The following is an 8,331-nucleotide window of genomic DNA, read 5'->3' as shown; positions in this document are numbered from 1 at the left end:
TCCTTCCTTCCTTTCTTCTTTCCTCCCTCCCTCCCTCCCTCCCTCCCTTCCTTCTTTGACGGAGTCTTGCTCTGTCACCCAGGCTGGAGTATGACTGTGTGATCTTTGCTCGCTACAACCTTCGTCTCCTGGGTTCAAGCGATTCCTCTGCCTCAGCCTCCGAGTAGCTGGGACTACTGGAGACAGGGTTTCACCATATTGGCCAGGCTGGTCTCCAACTCCTGACCTCATGATCCACCTGCCTTGGCCTCCCAAAGTGCTGGGATTACAGGTGTGAGCCACCACACCTGGCCAGGTTCTATAACTTCTAATCTCATCAAAGCCTTTATGACAGAAGTCTAAAGAAAGTCAAGAAAAGAGAATTTCCAGGAAATCCCCAAGGAAATGTTATTGGGGAGAACTGTTGCCCTGAGAATCTATACCTCCCACTCAAGGTGGGATAGATAAGAACTTTAGTATGTGACACCTGAAGTTGTGGGGGTATTTATTTGTGCTGCTGGCTGCCTGGTGAGCTCTCCTACCATCAGGACAGATTAAGAGAGAAAGTTGCTGCTATTTGGTGAATTAGTGGTAGTCCTCTAAGAGGGCTGGCCAAAAGTACTTTAAATCTAGCTCATAGGTATAGAGTCCATGATAGGAATTTTGGCCTAAAGTTGTTTCTGCCAGAGGATGAAAGAACAGAAAAGTGAGAGTTTATGCAGGATGGCCATTGGGAAATCAGAATTGTAGAGAGGATCAAGATGTCTAGCCGAAGAAAACGTCCTGTACCATGGGAGTTGAAGCCAGACTTGTAGTAGTCTGCAGCGCTATTTTTGTGTATTCAGTGCCCTACCTTTCAGGAGAATTATAAATATCTGCCCTGGTGAACTCAGCATGGTTACTGGAAGGTGAGCAGAGGTGGTGTTCGGCTTTCATGTGAGAGCCAGCACATGCACGCTATTCTCTTTTCTCTGCCACTGTGATCTTAGAATCATGTCTTGTGAGGTGGAATCCTGAGTAGCCTAAGTCTCGGAATGACTACAGTAAGCACAGCCTGCTTGCCACCCTGGAGGCACATGTTGAGTCAACAGAAAATAAACTTTGTTGTTTTGAGCCATTGATTCTTAGGGGTTATTGTTACCACAGCATAATTACCCTATCCTAATCAACACAAGGGACATTGAGTGAGAACCTCCAAAGGCTGCCAGAAGCACTCCTCAGGCCCAACTTGACAAATCTGCCAGTCCCAGAGACTGGGGCCAGGTACTAGCCCAGTAAGAATTCTCCTCTCTTGCTCCTTCATTACTCTAGCTCTGTCAAAATTCTAGAAAACCTTGGCTGGAAGGAGAGAGATGATGGACATCTACTGGTGCTCATAATTCTGATTATTATCTGGAACTAGATAACCTAAAACTACTGCCTCGAGATTGTGTTGGCAATGTAATGTGATCATAAGGATGTTTATTGCCTGAAAGTGACCAGAAAAGACAGGAGCCTGCCAGACCCAGTGGTGAGGCAAACACTTTTCCCTATCTCTCCAACTATTAAAAAAACAAAACAAAACTAAGCAAATTAAATCAAAATAGAACAATCTCAAACTTCCCTCCATGAAGTAGAATTATATGAAAATGGGAAACAATTTTAAAAATTAGAATCTAAGTTTATCATTTGCACTGTGCTTAACAAACCAGCTACATGAATAAAGACAGCAGATTTTAAACTAAAGTTTTAAGTTAACTTCAGAACTAAAGTTTATTTTTAAATGCAAATGAATTGATGACACTTATATCTTACATTTATACATAAGAACAAAATTAGATATTAAATTTTAAACATTAGGGCAGTGGTTTGTTTATTTGTTTCAGTTACTGGGTGTGTTGTGTGATAGCAGGAGGCTGAAATACAAAGATTTGTGGTGGGAAGCACTGACTGGCTTTAAGCACAATCCTGAGAGTCGATATTCTTCTGCAATCTTGTCTTCTACTAAAAGGCCTCATGATCTTGGGCAATTCCCCTGACTTTCTATATTCTACTTTCCTCATCTGTTAGCTGAGGGTGACTAACTCTGACTCTTCAGGTTTATGTGAGGAGTATCTAATTAAAAGTCTTGAAAATGTGAAGTGCTCTCTATATATTAAATGGCAGTAGTTTTACATCTTCTCTGTGAAAGTTAGAGGATTACTAAAATGGATAATTTTATATTCTCATTTCTCTAAAATGGAAATAATCATACTCTAAATAGGGAATGTCACTTAATTTATTATTCCAGAAATTTAAAAAATATACCTTAAATACTGAAAATTTAGTTTATGCTCACATTGATGATTTTTCAGATAGTCAATTCAAAATAAAAACTTGCTATGCATGTTTTTAATAATAGTATAAATTTCAAGGAGCTTGCATATTTATTACTTTAATTGAACCACAGAATTATAGGTTAGGAAGAAACTTTAACCAACATCTAGTATGGTGCCATTTTCCTCCTTTTTCCAAGTATGTGATCAGAGGTCACGAGATGTTCACTAATGTTTTTAGCTATTATGCAGCTTAGCTATTATATAGCTAATTCATCTGATACTTTAGTAAATCCTCTGAGATAGGCAGGATATTTTTCTATCTTCATTTTCTAAATAATTAATTTGGTTCAAAATATTTTGAAGATTTTAGACAAAAGTTTCAATTTTGGATTAAGAAGCAGAGATAGGGAGGTGAATTGGCTTGTATGCAGGATTATGGGCAGACTTGGCAGAGGAAGCTCAGGTTTTTTGACTCTTAATTCTGGTGTTCTTTCCATTCCACTTAGGTGCAATTAATTCTGCCTGTCATATTAGGCTCTTAAATTGAGGTCTAAGCTGTGTACCCGGCAGTTTACGTTCATATCACATATCTTGGGGCTGGTAGAGTTTGACAGGAAAAAATAAATGACTGGCTTTTGTCTAGGTTGGCACAAGAAGAGTACGATCCTTCGGCTGTTGGGAAACAACTTTCAGTCTAATCAGAGAGAGATTTGAGAAGTAGTTGCTTGAATATTGAACATGAAGCTGAAGGACAATTGGGTGCCTCAAGGTAGGGCTTAAAATTTCTGACTCTGTTCTCTTTACACCTGTGTTGGAGACCTTTAGGAAAAAAAAAAAAAGGAGCTATGAGAAACCAACTGTAGCAGCAACAATAAAGCTAGATCACAGTTTCTTGATGAAGATGAGAGGATGGTTGTGTGGAACCTCAATCTGTTGTGTAAAATATGCTTCCTTCTGCTCTCTCGGGTGCAGAGAGTATTGCAATGGAGGGTTAATTGACCATGGTGGAAAAGAGAGAAACATTTTGAGGTTTGTGGATTACTCAGATGTAATAGTGACTTGCACATATTCCTCATGGTGTTGTATACAAATGGATCAGCAAGAATCAGATACTACACATCACAGATAAAATCCATAGCAACCAGAAAGCAAGGTTGTCATGTGGAAAAATAGGGGATGGAATTTTATGGACATTATTCAGACCACCTGGCCTTCCTACACCCACGTTGACACAAAGAAAGAGGACATGAAGCTGAAGGACAATTGGGTGCCTCAAGGTACCTGTCTTGCAGAACTATAGTCCTAATGATTCAGTTGGTGGAAGGGAACAATGGAATCACAGATTCTGTGTTTGCACAGCCATGGAGTACTGGAAGTCCTTTGCACGTCTAGGGATGCTGATGTGGGTGGTATATTGATTCTGATAATGATGATGAAATGATGACCATTCTCATTCATTAGCAGAAATTTTACCTAACCTAAAAATGTTTTTTTAAAAAACCTAACCATTGTCTTATCTTTCATAGCATACTGTGTGATTGACTATAAAGATGAACATTAGGGAAATGAAGATGGATTAATGCTCTTGCAGTCTCCACCAACTCCTGCCTTTCATAGGCAGTCTTACTTCTTGTTGATCTATCAGTTACTTTCTGGCTCTTAAGTCTTATGCTTCTCTGTGAGGCCTGTTAAGAGGGATGGGATATACTTGTAGGTAGAAGACTAGGGTGAAGAATGGAAGTTGAAGACTTCCATTCCATTAACATAGAAAGTAATCTAGGGATATAATAATAGACTGTTTAGGGGTATAGTACAATGGTCCATCCCTGAACAAAGAATATGCTATAGGTTTGCTAATTTTACTTGTTCAGGGTATTTCCAAATTATTGAATTTTTGTTTGTTCATTTTCCATAAGTGAAAGTCAACATCAAAATGTTCCTGATGCTGGCAGGTGTGTTTCCTTACTACTGTGCTCCCTAACTCTGGCGATCTCTTTGACCCAGCCATCTTCCAAAGCATGTTTAAGGCCATAATTAGGGTAATTAATGTTAAGAATAAATATTCTTTCATTAAAAAGAAACATTATTTAACTCATTTTCCTTATGTGTCACTTAATATTGTTACGTGACCAATTAATTTTTAATTATTTCAAATATAATCTAATTGTATTTTAATGTCATATAGGTAGATTTTTCAAATATGTATGTTCACATTTATATTTAGAAGTATTCAACCAGTCATCTAACTAGATATTAAAAACTTTGTATGCACTTTTCAAGATCTTTATCTTTGTATGGAAAGCCAAGCTGCTGAAACAAATATATTCTCAAGAGTTCTATAAAGCTCTACAGGACCATCAATAACCAAACATGTGCTGCAGTTGCCTGGGGGCATCGTAAGGTTGTTATTTAAATTAAAGTTGTTTCTTATTACTTGGGGAAAAATACTGACACAAATCTAAATTAGATGGGTCATTGTGCATTTTAATGAAAAGTTTTTCTAATATGTAAATAAGTCTAGCAGAATATCCTCTATACTATATGATCAACAATGTATAGGGATCCTCAAAGGATCTGGTGTTCTATACCGTGCCCACTGGCCAAAGAACACTTACCTGATGTTCTCTAAGAGACTTTACAGATTATACTGTGCGATATGGTTTGAACTCATATTTTAGCTGACTCCATGCACAGTGCTTTGATATTGTCTTTAATCCTGCATTTTTCTCAGTCGCAAATAATTCTGGCTCACCTGGATTCAAATACTTGTAGACTTGATACAATCCAACTACCTAAGAACCAAGTGCCCAAGAAACAACTTTCCAGGCTCAAAAAGGTGTCACTCACTGGCTGTCATAATTCCTGAAATTTCTATCACTATATCACTATACTCATTCTATTAGTATAAACTGATGGCTCCTCTAAAGTGTGGGTATATTACCTGCAAAGGGTAACAAATTAGCATATTAAATTTATTATCAACATGAGATGATACTATGGTATGGGCAGCACCCACTCATTTACCCCTAATTTTATGTGTCCCTGCCTAAGAAACAACTCTGCTTCCAGTCTTGCTACCTTTGACTGCTCTTTGGAGTGATAGTTTCCACTGTCACTCCTCATCTGTTTTCACCTAGGATGAACTGGCCATACAAAGCATATTAAATAGGGAGAGATGATTAAAACAGGAGAAAGGAGAGAGGATATAGGGAAGTTTTACAACACAGACACCTGCTTAGTGAGGGCAAGTCCAAGTTGGATACTATAGAGTGAGACTCCCAACAGCCATGTGGATGGCATGAATATGCCAAGAGCTTGAAAAAGGAGCCCCAAATGGATCGGGGCCAGGAGGGTGAGATGCCAAAGACAGACTGAACCTTTTACAGTTTTGAGCTTTCTTTGAGTAGACACCAGAGGTAGAACAGAACCAGGTGGAGGAAGGAGGCAGGGAATCTAAAATATTTATGAGCTTGATAAGACTGGAAGAGTTTAAAGCACGAGGAGGAGACAAATGAGGGTAGACTGGAGGGAGGGGTACGAGCAAGAGAGGGCATCTTAAGAGTGCTTCAGAAGAGGCAGTGATGTCACTGGTGCAGGTGTGGATCCAACTTAGACACCCTGTTCTTGTGGGTAAATGCATATTTTCTTTTTACACAGCTGGGTTAAATTACTTCCCCTAGGTCATTCAATTAATCACTTGGAGAGCAAGGAATAGAATCCAGCTCTCAAGGTTGTGCATTTCACATCTGGAGCAGGCAAACTAGGGTTCTCCTTTCTGAAACACTCTCTTTTTTTTTTTTTTAAGTCTTTTGCAAATCAGTGAAGTTTTGAGCTCCTTTATAAAGAACTTATTAAATCCTCTTACTATTTGTGTGATTTAAAATTAAGGTGGTGTTAGTACAAAAAATCACTAGAAATTGCTTTTTGGTTTATCTTCCATTCAAAAATTTAAAATATCTGTCAAAATTTGATTTTTCCCTGCAGATTTCAAGTTATTGTTCTGGGGATCTGGAAGAAAAATGAGTTACAGATCTGAAAAAGCAGTGTGTGCGGAGCTTAACTGCTGCATGACTGATTGTGTGATATATTGCTCTTTTCACTAATAACCACAAAGCAGGTAGAGGCATGGCAGACTAATTTGGTTTATATGTCCAGCTGTAAGGCTAGACACTGCATCATTCTTTTCAGAAACCAGTGACTTTAGGCATGTGGAACTCGTAGTCATGACAACAATAAACCAGCTTTGAGTCTGAGTTTCAGCTCAGAAACTGCCTTGTCTCCATTACTTCCTGCTCATGACCTGACTTTTCTTACTCTCTGGGGCTGGGGGCTGGGGATTTATGAAAGATCTATTGAACAGAGCTCCAGTATGTGTTTAATGCTTAAAATGTCTCGGTTGAAAGTTTTGCTTGCACAGATGGCTAAAGGCTGGAAGGAGGATAGATCAATCATTATTATAGCTAATGACACGGTTATAAGGGCATACACAAAGGTGAGCTGATTTGGAAGATGGGAAAAGGCAATGTGAAAAGAGGGACTTGGAAGCATTGCTTTGAATAACATAAAAGTGGTTATTGCAAATAAAATTTTATTTTAAATACATAAGGGAATTTATGATTCTGAGAGGACCTATCCAAAAGGTAAAATGAATAATCAAACAAAAATTAATACAAAAAATTAAGTGAGTGTGTATATATGTATTTATGCAGTTTTTAAACCTGAACAAACAATTAGCAGAAGCTCATGGCAAAATCTACAAGTGTTCGTTTTAGTGTTTCACTAGTTTAATGGAATTGATAGCGACTGCCTTCAGAGACAGTGTAGCTCAGTGACAAAAGCATTGAACCTCTGGGTTCAATGGTCTCCATCTAAATATCAACTGTAATATTGGGAAGCTGTCTAACTATACAAAGTCTCTCAATATTCTGCACTAAAGAGAAATAATGTGATTTGCACTTCAAAGGGTTGGTTGTTGGTGAAATGAGATAATGGAGGAGAAAGCTTAGCTCAGTGCCCTGGATAGAGGGAACCCTCAGTAACAGGTAGCTGTCAATGTTGGTTCTATTGGTGGTGTTGCTAATAGGGTTTGTCATTAATTGAAATCTGTCCTTCATGTGATTATCATGGTTGAACTCGTATCATTACAGAGGCCTGATCATAGCGATAGGAAGACTTATTTTTCTTTCTGGAGAGACATTCTCTGGCTTTACTATTTTCTTTGTATAATCTAGATTGTAAGGAGGGTAGATAGTGGCTAGAGAAGGCATGAATGCCAGACTGAACTGCCAACATAAAAGGTGTGTCTGGAAACTTTTGTGCCTGAAAAAAACTGCCCGGTTGTGTTTCTCCCATCACCCAACAAGAAGTGAGAAATTCTACCACCAATTTTGTTTCATTTTCCTTAGCACATTGGCCTAGTTCTATATGACTGCCTTTTTTAAAGCTCTTATTTTCCAGCAAGTTACCCCTACAAGCCAATAGACAGAGATATAAGACATGAATCAAACCCTAGATAGAAGCCAAGTGCTTCCTTTCTTTTCTGTGTACTGAGAAACTGAATGATTTACTTTCCCTGAGATGAGCTTCACGATTGTGTGATCATGTGGTTAAACTTAGTAACCGACATGCTCCCTGGAGGCTAGCTTTCCCCCATCACCTTGTACAGTTTGGCTCATCATGTAAAAATCTGATCGAGTAAATTCAATTATTAAGTTATAATTGGAGAAATCATGAACCATTAACTGATTACATATTTTTTCTTATTATAAGAGTTTAACATTGTCACAAACAATTAAATTTCTCTTTACATTGTTCCCAGAGCAGCAGTTATAATTTATAGCAATATGATTGTTTTCTAAAATGTATAATTAGATCACATTTTTCTATTAGAAGGTTTATGAGAAAAGGAAATTTTTGTATGCCCCTCATTGCATGAAAGAGTTAATATACCTCCAGAGAAGAAGAGATATATTATTTTTCAATAGTCATATTAATTTTAGAAATATTTAAATTGAGTAAAATAATGGGGTGATTAATATGAGGGAAAGGTAAACAC

The sequence above is a fragment of the Colobus angolensis genome, unplaced genomic scaffold, assembly GCF_000951035.1.
Source record: "Colobus angolensis palliatus isolate OR3802 unplaced genomic scaffold, Cang.pa_1.0 Scaffold67, whole genome shotgun sequence".
In the NCBI taxonomy this organism is placed as follows: Eukaryota; Metazoa; Chordata; class Mammalia; order Primates; family Cercopithecidae; genus Colobus; species Colobus angolensis.
The sequence above is the reverse complement of the archived record's forward strand: the minus strand, read 5'-3'. Positions refer to the sequence as shown.